Source organism: Chiloscyllium plagiosum, unplaced genomic scaffold (genome assembly GCF_037043375.1).
Source record: "Chiloscyllium plagiosum isolate Xiang-an unplaced genomic scaffold, Cpla_swu_hap1 HiC_scaffold_9, whole genome shotgun sequence".
NCBI lineage: Eukaryota > Metazoa > Chordata > Chondrichthyes > Orectolobiformes > Hemiscylliidae > Chiloscyllium > Chiloscyllium plagiosum.
Window position 1 is genome coordinate 83998824 of NW_028270147.1, and position 12318 is coordinate 84011141.

Genomic DNA, 12318 nt, shown 5'->3' on the forward strand with positions numbered 1-12318 from the left:
AAATCCAAATAATCATATCCACTGGCTCTCATTTGTCTAACTTGCTCATTGCCTTCCCAACGAATTCTAACAGATGTGTCAGGCATGACCTCCTCTTGACAAAACCACGCTGACTCCCCCCTATTTTACCATGCATTTCCAAAGTACTCTGCAATCTCCCCCTTAATGATGCACTCTAAAATTCTACCGATGACTGAAGTCAGGCTAATTGGCCTATAGCTTCCGGTCTCCTGCCTCCCTCTCTTCTTAAACAGGGGTGTTATATTAGCTACTTTCCAGCCCTCTGGGACCCTCCCTGATCCCAGCAATTGCTGAAAAGATCACCATCAATGCCCCTGCAATCTCCTCAGCAAATTCCTTCAGAACTTTGGTGTGTAGTCCATCTGCTCTGAGTGATTTATTCATCTTCAGACTTTTCAGCTTCCCCAACAGTTTCTCCTTAGTGATGCCAACTACACTCACCTCTGCCTCTTGACTCTCCTGAAGATCTGATACGCTGCTGATGCCTTCCACTTTGACAACTGACGCAAAGTGCCGATTTAGCTCCTCTGCCATTGCTTTGCTTTCCGTTACTTGTTCTCCCACCTCATTTTCCAATGGGCCAATGTCCGCTCTTGCTTCTCACTTTATAGGTATCTAAAAACAATTCATGCAATCTTCTTTTATATTACTAGCTGATTTACTCTCATATTTCACCATCTCCTCCCTTATTGCTTTTTTAGTTATTCTTTGCTGGTTTGGAAAAGTTCCCCACTCATTTTTACCACATTTTTCTCATGCTTTTTCTTTGGCTTTTATGCTGTCCCTGACTTCCCTTATCAGCCATGATTGCCTCATCCGCCCATTGATGTTTTTTTCTTCCTTTGGATGAATTTCTGCTGTGGATCCCAAACTCCCCCAGAAATCTTTACCATTGCTGCTCTAATGTCTTCCCTGCTCGGCTCCGCCTCCAATCAACTCTGGTCAGCTCCTCCCCCATGTCTTTATAGTGACCTTTACTCAATTATAATACTGTTACAGCTGATTCTACCTCTCAGCCTTTGTGTCATATTATATCATGGTCACTGCCCCCTATGGGTTCATTCACCTTCAGCTCCCTAATTAAGTCTGCCTCATTACACTTCACCAATTCTAGAATTGCACATTCCCTAATGAGCTCCACCTCAAGATGCTCCAAAAATCCATCTCGTAGACATTTCACGAATCCCTTTCCTTGAGATCCACTACCAACCTGATTTTCCTAGTTCACCCACATATTGAAGTCCCCCATGATTAATGTAATAGTGTCTTTCTTATGTGCCTTTTCAATTTCCTGAGTTATTTTCTTCCCCACATCCTGACTACTGCTAGGAGGCCTGTACACAACTCCCGTCATGGTCTTTTATCCTTTGAGGTACCTCAACTCTACCCACACAGATTCTAAGCTTTTCAACTTCATATCACTTCTTGCTATCGTTTTAATTTCATTTTGTAACAAAAAGGCCATCCTACTCCCCTCTGCGCATCTGCCTGTCCTTTCGATAGGATGTGTATCCTCGGATATTTAGTTCCCAGCCCTCATTTCCTTGCAGCCATTTTTCTCTGATACCCACAACATTGTACCTGCCAATTTCAATCTGTGATACATGCTCACTTACCTTGTTTTGTATACTATGTGTATTTAAGTACAACACCTTCAGTCCTGCATTGACCGACTCTTTCTCATAGTCGTCCCTTATCTGCCGTGCCTGAAGTTAAATTTCTCAACCTTTCCAAACTCTCTGTCCTGGTCTGGTAACTTTTAACTTCTGCTGAGACCACCCTATCGTGAACTCTTTCCATTATGTTCCACACAACTGAACGCCTCCCTGCTATTTAAAGTCCTATCCACTGCCCTAGTTGTGCAATTCATCAGGACTCTGGTCCCATTAGAACGGCTCCCTCCTTTCCCGGTACCACGAATTCAAACCCGTTTCTCCCACGCTAATCTTTGAGCTACTTGCTTACCCAAGTTGTTGGCCCCAAGCCAATTTGCTCATGGCTCAGGTAGTAATCTGATGATTATTACTTTTTGGTTCTGCTTCTTGATTTAGCCCCTAGCTGCTCGCATTCCCTCTGCAGAACCTCATTCCTCTTTCTAATTTACCATTAGCATCTACGTGGATGAGAATAACTAAATCTTTCCCCACCCACTCCAAGTTCCTCTGTAGCCCAGATGAGATATCCTGAACCCAAGCACCAGGCAGGCAACACAGCCTTCAGGCCTCTCAATCGTGGCCACAGAGAACAGTGTGTATTCCCCTGACCACTGTTCCCGACTGCAACTTCATTTCTCTTTTCTCCCCTGCTCTTGAATGGCTCCCTGTACCACGATGCTACGGCCAGTTTGTTCATCCTTCCTACAGTGCCCATTTTCATCCACACAGGCAGTGAGAACCTCAAACCTGCTAGGCAACGTCAAGGGGTAAGGATCCTTCAGCGATACCTCATGGATTCCTCGACTTACCTCGCTCATGGACACACCATCCTGCCCCTGACCACTCACTGGATTTGAGGTAATTAATCTAAGGGGTGTGACCGCACCCTAAAACATAACGTCCAGGTAACTGTCCCGCTCCCTGATGTGTCGGAGTGCTCGAAGCTCAGACTCCAGCTCATAAACTCTGAGCAACCAACACTTGATATAGATATGGTCACTCTGAACCACAATGGAGCCCACCAACTCCCACATCATGTGGGTACAATACATCGCCTGGCCCAGCATCTCTATTTTAATTACTCACTTCTTATTTAGTCAGTTCTTATTTTTTTAAAAATTCGTACTGGTCTTTTGGTTTGCAGCCAGGAAATATTTCTCCAATTTACCTTCAATCTGAAAGTAATCTATAATGGATAGTCAAACTAGTAGCTATCAAGAACGAAGAAACTTAAGGTTTATCACTCTAGTGCTGGCCCCTGATCCTGGGCTTCAATTAACCTTTAAAAACCTTGATGAACTACGAGCCAAAAAAATGCAATCCAAAAACACTCCATTCCCCTCTGCACCGACTTCCCACATTGCCAGCAAATTTCCCAAACTTTATATTCAATCGGGCTGTCTCTCTCTCCGTGTGGTCTCTTTTTCGTGACTGTCTTAAAATTTACTTATATTCTCTTTAGCTTGCAAGAATGAGAGATGACCTCACTAAAACATTCAAAATTCAAAAAGGGATCAACAGAGTAGGCACAGGAAGGATATTTCCCCTGTCTAGAACCAGGGAGCACAGTCTCAAATAAGGGTGTGGAGGTTGAGGTCACTTTTTTCTGGGACACTGTCCTGGTTGTCAGGCAGGTCTGAGAGAAAGCTGTTCTCTGCTGTAATTGCTGGCTTCAGAAAATTCCCAAGGGACTGAAGTGAAACTCCAGATTGCCCCGACCTTTGTGGGAAGTTGTTTATGTGATTTGAAAGTTTCACATTCTACAGATGTTTGCTGCAACACTGGTACTAGCATGCTATGACTAACATCAACCACCTACATATTGTGACATGGGAAACCAGTTTGTGCACGGATGACGCCTACCCTGTTCTCTCCCAAACTTTCACTTTCCTGCTTTAAGATACTCTGTAAATCCTTCATAGAGCAAGCTTTTGGTTATCTTACCCAATATCTCCCAGGTGGTAAGGAAAATAAAGAGCATGAAAGCATGGGAGGGGTTAAAGCATGAAGACCACTGGCAATCTGTGATCTGTGGAAGGCAAGATGGGATAACAATAGTGGAATGCTCTTACACCAATTAGCAGAGTAAGGTTAAGGCTGAAAAGTCACTATAGTGAGATGAGATAACAGTTAGTAGAGCTAATTTCCCTGTTAAGCATCATTATGACAGGATTGGAACCATGGGTATTTGGGACATGACATTAAAATATCTAATTAACAGTTAGTAGAGTCAGCTTGAGACAGGAGACTATTGTAATCGATGGAATAGCTAAATATCTATCATGACAGGTTAGTCTGGAATGGAAGATCACTGCAGCAGAGGTGATAATAAATATCTAACCGTGACATTAGAATAACATTAAGTAGAATGTACAACTAAAGAGATAATGGGAACTAACATCACTGGTTTATTGTGTAGCTAGAGTGAGGTACTTCAATTAATATAAGTGGACATGCTGGTAAGCTAACAGAAACATGAAAAAAAAAGATATAAAAATCCATGGACCCATAGGTTCGGGGGCATTCAGGAATCTGCTTTCTCAGTGTCACGGTTTTTTGTTTGCAAATAAATGACCTACTTCTTCAAGAACGCTCTGCGTCTCCTGGTGATTCTCTACATTTTCTCCATGACAAATTTGGTGCTGCGAGCAGGGTTGTACAGAGACCCACCTGGACAAAGGGCGGCAGTAACAGGGCACTTCTCGGTCCACCGGGGGCATTCCTGAGACGGACAGAATCAGGGTACCCAACAAAAAAAAGGTTAGCATTTTTGCTGTGAATTCAGACTATATTCTGCTGGCTTGGAGTAGTCCTTGGAGACTTGGAGGTGCGGGAACCTGCCGGAGGGTCTCTCTGATCCAATATCCAAAGGCGAGGGGTAAGTTGCACCTGAAGGAGACGTGGAGAATTGGTCAAGAAAACTACGCAGTGGGGTAAGGGGTGAGTAAGAATAGAATGTAGCAATAGTCTGAGTAAAATTCCATGTGGTGAATATAAGACCCGATAGATAGATACGGCAGAATAAATAAGGGGAAATTGTTTTACAGAAAGCGCTGATTGACCTGTTTAGAAAGCCGGCAGATTGGTAGTGGATGGTTAAAAGTAAAATAGCAGAGAATAGTCATAGTGTTAAAGTATTACTAGACTGTTGAATGTTTTAGACAAAGCCTGTAGGATAATTAGACTTTTGGAAATGAACAAAGGGTCTGTTTAAGTAAGGTTCTGGCTGAGAGAGAGAGAGAGAGAGAGACAGATTGATTTACGGCCGAGTTCCTGGCTGTTCGCAGCCAGGCTCTGAGTGTGTGTGTGAGAGAGAGAGAGAGAGCAGCTGTAGTTTCCAAAATGGTTGTGTGTGTGTCTGAGAGAGACTTTATAGTCTAATCATTATGATCTGATTTGTGTGCATAATTGTTTGTTGGTGGTTAAATGTTTGTGTTTTGTTTCCCTGAAGCTTGTGATCCTGGGGTATTTTGATTTTATTTTGTACTATAAGAATTTAAGATAGTTTTTTTTGAGAGAGAAATTTTTCAAGAAACCGTTAGCGATTGGTGCATTTTGAAGGTGCAGTGTAAGGTTAGTTTAGGCTGAATGAATGAGAATAGCTTGTTTGTATTAACTAGCTGCAATTGAGGACGTTTAGGAATTGATAAATTGGTAAGAGGCAATTGCAAGTTATAAAGTTAAGGATTGCTTATACTGTTGATAAATCCCGACCAGACTTGAATGGTATGAGGAAGTGATTTATGAGAGCAAAGATAATACATTAGCTGGACTGGAATACATGTTAGAATGGATAAAGGGACTGCAGGTGAGATTATGAGTAAGAAATTTCCAGTGGCAAGAAATGATATTGTAAAAATTTCTGAGAAATGGGAAAAATGAACTCAAGATTTATTGACTAAATGGCCAAAAGAAGGTAACTTTGATATATATATATATGTGCAATGAGATGGAAGGACTAATCAAGAACTATAAGCCAAAAGATAATTCTAAAAATAGAAACCAAAAGAGGGATCAGGAGATGGAAATATTAAAACTTTTCAGGGAAGAGGGTGAGGAACTGAAGATAGCTTGTCAGGCACCTGTGGTGACTAGGAATGCTACAAAAGAACAAGCTGAGCAGTTACGGGAAACAGAAAAGCAGGAATCAGCCTCCCCTCTATACCCAGATGTGGAGGAGTTGAATAGACCTCTTCCCTACTCGAATCAAGAGGCATTGAAGCAGTGTCCAGTAATAAAGGGAACAGTAGAAATAGAGGGACACTTAGAATGGGATGGAAGTGCGGAAGACAAAAATGAACTGAGGGAAAGAAGAGAAAGAGAGAAAAGGGACAGGCAAGAGCAAATAGAAACTATACAACGAGAGCAAGAAAAGCTGAAACATGAGATTAGTGTGCTGCGTGGGCTAAGGGAATAAAAAGCAATTGAGGAATACTCATTGCGATACAAAAGAAGGGCTGAAGAGAAAAGCAGTGAAGGTGACGCAGAGCAAGCAGAAAGGGATGATGAGAGACCAGGAAAGAAAATGGCCCCAATACCTAAAGAATGGGAGGAATTAGAAATTGCATCGGACGCAGAGCCCGAGGGGGAATTATTGAGAAGTAGTGTCAGTAAAGGGAAAAAGAGCCAACAGGGAAGGATGCTACCGCTCCTTATAAATGAGGGAAGAAACCCACAATACATTCCTTGGGGAACTCAGGATCTGGAAGGGCTGAAAAATGCACTCCCAGTTTACATGAGGAAGTGGGAAAGTGGATCAGGGCTTTTGAAGATGAAACCACAGGGCAATTGCTGGCTATAGGAGACTTGAAGGCACTGCTGGTGAGGTTGGTAGGGCTCCTGAGGTTAAAGGAAATAATGGTTCGAGCCTGTTTGAAAAATGCGGCAGACAATCCAATGATTGATGGGGTCGGGTTTGATCGAGTGAGACTGAATGTACGGCAGGCCTTAAGAGACTGTTATCCACTCAAAATGGACCCCCAGGCTCTGAGAGGGGATCCACTGGGAGAAGGTGAAAACCTGGCTGCCTACTTGGAGAAACAGTTTAAAAAGTGGATGCTGGAAACAGAGCAAGACATAGACACTAATCAGTTGCTGACCACAATGTTCTGAAATTCCATTATTGAGGCAATGCCCTCCCAAGTCAGGTCAAGATTGGAGGAAGTGGTGGGTCTGAAATCATCAATGAGCCATTTAGAGAATTTAGAGATCATGTAGCTCATGCAGTTGAAAGGTTCCAAAAAGACAAAGAGAAACTGTCTGAACAGCAGGAGGAGGTGCAAAGGAAGCTGGCGCAAATGCAGCTCGAAGAGCTTAAAAAGAAAGAAAAGGAGAAGGCTAAAAAGGTGTTGCCAGTAAGAACCGACACAGTAATCAACACTGGCGTGGACCAAGTGCCCGCGCAAGGGGGTCCTATCAGGTAGCCAGACAGGGGCCAGAAAGTCCCATGCCAGCAATGGAGGTTTTTAGAGAAGCTTTCCCACGGGTGATGTATCTGGGCAGGGCAGATTTAAACAACAGCCGAAACAGAACCAGGGTCCCCAAGGACTGGGACGTAGGAATGGGGGATTAAGGTACATAATAAATAATCAGGCTCAAGGGGGATCAGAAATGATGTGCTGGGGATGCCATCAACCAGGCCACTTTAGGAGGAATTGCCTTTATTGAACCAGGCCCTCTCTGCCTTACAACGGGCCTAGACGGTGGGAATCCCCAGTGGCCATTTCCTAGGCTCTTACAGGCCCAGCCAGACCTGTTAACTCATATGGGATGTGCTAGGAATGCCCTGAAAACCTGGGTGGGAAGGGGCATTACCCTGTAGCATGGGAGGCTGATCAAAAACCAGTAATACAAGTTAATATAGAAGGGCAACAGATACCGGTGATGATAGATACTGGAGCTATATACACTTGTATACAGCCGTGGTATGCCTCTCACCTTCCCATGTCAAGTAAATTTGTTAAAACTGTAGGGTTCTCAGGGAAAACACTGTTAACTCAATTTACAGCTCCGGTAAGATTAGAAATGGAAGGTAGGGAGATAATTCTGTCAATATTAGTGTCTAAAGAGATGCCAATTAACTTGTTAGGTAGGGATGCTTTACTACAGTTAGAGGTAAGATTGGACTGTACACAGCAGGGATTGGTCGTAGAAAAGGCCAATACAAAATTAGTGATGCAAGAAGTTAAAGATGTTAATGTTTCTTGGATAGGGGATATAGCAAGTGATAATCAAGACATTTGGGGGATGTAGGAAGCAGAAGTGTTGACGATGTTGACTAAAACAAGACCACCTAAGTTTGAACTGTACTGTACAGTGATATTTGATGAGTCTCAGGATGAGGTGTTAGAGAGGTAGTGGCAGAAGGAAGTCACTGCTCCACAACATTTGAGAAGGGGAACGATAGTATTAGGGGAGCAGGGAGTGATCCTGCAAATAGAGAGAAATGTGTTCCTGGAAAAGTGGTATAGTGTATCAGGCACCACACCACATGTAACTTTACTGGTAAATATGGGATATCAATCTATGGCCAGGCATGTAGAAACAGTTAGGGAATGACATATGCTCACGACAGGGGTTTGGGAATCCAGGGATAGCAGCTATATTAAAATCCTCGCCTGCTGCAATTTGACAGGGAATCCAAAGGAAGTCAGGGTAACACCCCAGCAAAGCATGCCACTGACAGTGGAGGAAGATGATCAATATAGTAATGAGCAATTGGATGCATTACCACCACTTTGGGGTCACAGCATGATGCAGATGTGGGGAGAGTGAAATCAGCTAGCCCAGTGGAAATAAGGTTGAAACCAGGAGCTGGGACAGTCGTGACATTTCTGACGAATGAAGTTATCCCAAGGTTTGGTTTTTCGTCGGAAATTAGATCAGACAATGGGTCTGCCTTCATTCAGGAAGTAAGTAAGTTGGTGTTGCAGTGTTTGAGAATCAAGCAGAGGTTTGGGTGCATATATCATTCCCAGTCACAGGGTATGGTGAAAAGAATTAATGGGATATTGAAAGCCAAATTAAACAAGATCTGCACAAGCACCGACCTTAATTGGGTTGATGTGCTGCTGCTGGCATTAATGAGTTATCGCATGCAGACTAATCACATGACCAATCTTACACCGCATGAGATGCTCACAGGTAGACCTATGCCAGTGGAGAGGCCCATACGAAGGGCCGAGCTTGGAGCGGTTAAGCTTAGAACTTAAACAATATATGCAGCAGCTAACTATGATACATGAGACTATCCACCCACAGGAAACACAAAGGGAACTGACACCTGTCAACGAGGAAGGACCTATTAAACCCGGGGATTGGGTGTACGTACGGGTTTTTCAAAGACACTGGAATGAGCAGAGGAGAGAGGGACCTTTCGTAGTGACTAAGGCATCATCTACCACCATTCAAGTGGAAGGACGACACATATGGTACCATCTTAATCACTGTACTAAAGCTCTCTCACCAGCACAAACTAACTCTAACACTGAGGTAACTGGAGCTGAGGCTGAGGAACTCGGACATGAGCAGGCCACACAGGAGGCTAGTACCCCTGAGCAAGGTTCCGCACAAGATACAGTGAAGTTCTTGGGGATACTGATCATTCCAGAAATGATTGTGATGGAGATGGGGAGCATAGTTCTCCTGGGAGTGGGGATGGGAAAGACATGGAGAATGCCCCGATACCCCTCTCTCTGATGCCAACTCTATATATTCAGACTTAGAGAACATTAACTTGGCAGACTGGACTGGTAATGCCAGATCACTCAGGCTGGGAGGCAAAGACATATTAGAAGTGCAGACCTTGCTGCCCTAACATTGGTTCGCGCCCGTGACAATCACTGGTATCAATGGGCAAACTACACGGCTGTAATGATGGCTAGACAGGACTGTTTCTTGTGTACTAAGGCAACCCCCTCATACTCTGTTGTCCTTATGCCTTATAACACGATCACCTGTACTCAATGGCGTTTGCAGCACTCTAGCTGACCTGTTAACCTGGATGATTCATCAACTTACATGCAATCCCATTGCCCTTTTTGGTGCCTCCTACTTCAGGCCTCTATGTTCTATCAGCAGGATGATGTGGGCAGGCAGCAACTCCAATGGTGGTGTGGCTATAGTACCCCGTGGTCCACCAGTAAGACTAATTACACATTCCCCGTGGCTGCTTTCAGGATACGGGAAGGGTTGAGTTTTGAATGCTTTAAGCGAAATGGCTCCACACCAGTCGGCTATTTTAAGGGTCTTTGCGGGAATACGTTTGAACTCGAAGTGGACACCACATTTGGGGCTATTTTAAATTCTCAACGTGTCCCACTGGCAGATACTTGGTGGCTGTGTGGTAAGAAAGGAGTGGCAGCTGTGCCCGTGTAATGCTCCTACACAAGGTAATTACATTGCCACACGTGTAACTTGACGCTACGTCACAGTCAGCTTTGCGCTGATCTAAGCAACGCTATGTCCCTGATCCAACAATTCAGATTGATAGCATAAGACAGTCAAGAGGTATTCCTAATGAGTTTAAGGCCTGCAATGAGATTGCCGCGGGCTGGGAAGCTCTCACCCTAGTGATAGGGCTTAGTAAGAATGCTGAATGGATTATTTACATTTATTACAACCAGCAGAGATTTATCAATTATACTGATGATGCCCTCGTGGCCTTGGGAGAACAATTGGATGCTACTCCAAAAAGGTTTGGCAAAACAGACAGGCCTCAGACTGGATACTGGCAGAAAAAGGTGGGGTTTGTGTGATGTTTGGGGAGCATTGCTGTACCTTTATACCTAACAACACTAGCCCTGAGGGATCTTTTACTAAGGTAAAAACAATGACTGCAGATGCTGGAAACCAGATTCTGGATTAGTGGTGCTGGAAGAGCACAGCAGTTCAGGCAGCATCCAAAGAGCAGCGAAATCGACGTTTTCGCTGCTCCTTGGATGCTGCCTGAACTGCTGTGCTCTTCCAGCACCACTAATCCAGAATCATTTACTAAAGCAATGGAAAAACTAAAGAATCTAAGACGGGAGTTAAAAGACAATGCGAGGTTTGGTCATCAGACTTTTGCTTGAATAGTAATAGGGACTTGGGGAGCATGGTTTGTCAAGATTGGCCTTATTATAGGTTGGTTTTACTTGTTGTCGCCTTCGTCTTTTGTTGTGCCTTATCTTTTATTAAGTCCTTTTTAGTTTGAGTCACTACACAGCAACTTGTGGCCATTTCAGCTACCCTAGGAAGTACTTACTCCTCTGACAGAACCCCACTGCTCGCCTATTATGATCTGACAACCGCCACATTGCAAGGAATATGTCCATGTGGGGACGTCAATGATATTTCTGAAGAACGCGCGGGTCCTAGATTGTGAGGGATCTTGGGTCTTTTATCCTGCTCTGGTTATTGGAGATCAGGTTTTTGGCCCAAGGGATCACAGGAATGGAGGAAGAACTCTTTAAGTCTCAGACTCCGAAAATTATTTAGTCAGTGTTGGCACCTACATTATTTGTATTGGGCACAGAAGGGGCTGATCTTATTGTCTTCTTTCTCTCGGTGAGACCGGTAGATCTCAAAGGGGGGAGTATGGAAAATAAAGACATGAAAGCATGGGAAGGGTTAAAGCATGAAGACCACTGGCAATTTGTGATCTGTAGAAGGCAAGATGGGATAACAATAGTGGAATGCTCTTACACCAATTAGCAGAGTAAGGTTAAGGCTGAAAGGTCACTATGGTGAGATAACAGTTAGTAGAGCTAATTTTCCTGTTAAGTGTCATTATGACAGGATTGGGACCATAAATATTTGGGACATGACATTAAAATATCTAATTAATAGAAGAGTCAGCTTGAGACAGGAGACTATTGTAATCGATGGAATAGCTAAATATCTATCAGATTAGTCTGGAATGGAAGATCACTGTAGCAGAGGTGATAATACATATCTAACCGTAACATTAGAATAACATTAAGTAGAATGTTAAAGAGATAATGGGAACTAGCATAACTTGTTTATTGTGTAGCTAGAGTGAGGTACTTTGATTACTTTAGTTGGACATGCTGATAAGCTAACAGAAACATGAAAAAAAAAGATATAAAAATCCACGGACCCGGAGGTTTGGGGGCATTTGAAGATCTGCTTTCTCAGTGTCACGGTTTTTTGTTTGCAAATACAAGACCTACTTCTTGAAGAACTCTCTGCTTCTCCTGGTGATTCTCTACATTTTCTCCACGACAGTGGCTATCCCAAATTGCATTTCATTGATCTCCCCCAAGGTACCATGCGTTTCTTATGTGAAGCACACCATATGAGTACAAGTTGCTTTAAAGCTAGCTTTTTTCTTCCGCTCAACCCAATATGGAATAATAACATTTGTCTGCATGCTTTTTTCTATATGAACACAAGCCTTTTACCTACAAAATTTGTTAGGCTTGAATGAGCATTCCTGATGAAAGGCTTATGCCCGGAACGTCGATTCTCCTGCACCTCGGATGCTGCCTGATCTGCAATGCTTTTCCAGCGCCACACTCTCGACTCTGACTCCCCAGCACCTGCAGTCCTCACTTTTCACCTGATTAATAGGAACATAAGAACTCGGAGCAGGGGTGTGTTGTCTGGCCCTTCGAGCCTGCTCTGCCATTCACTAAGATCA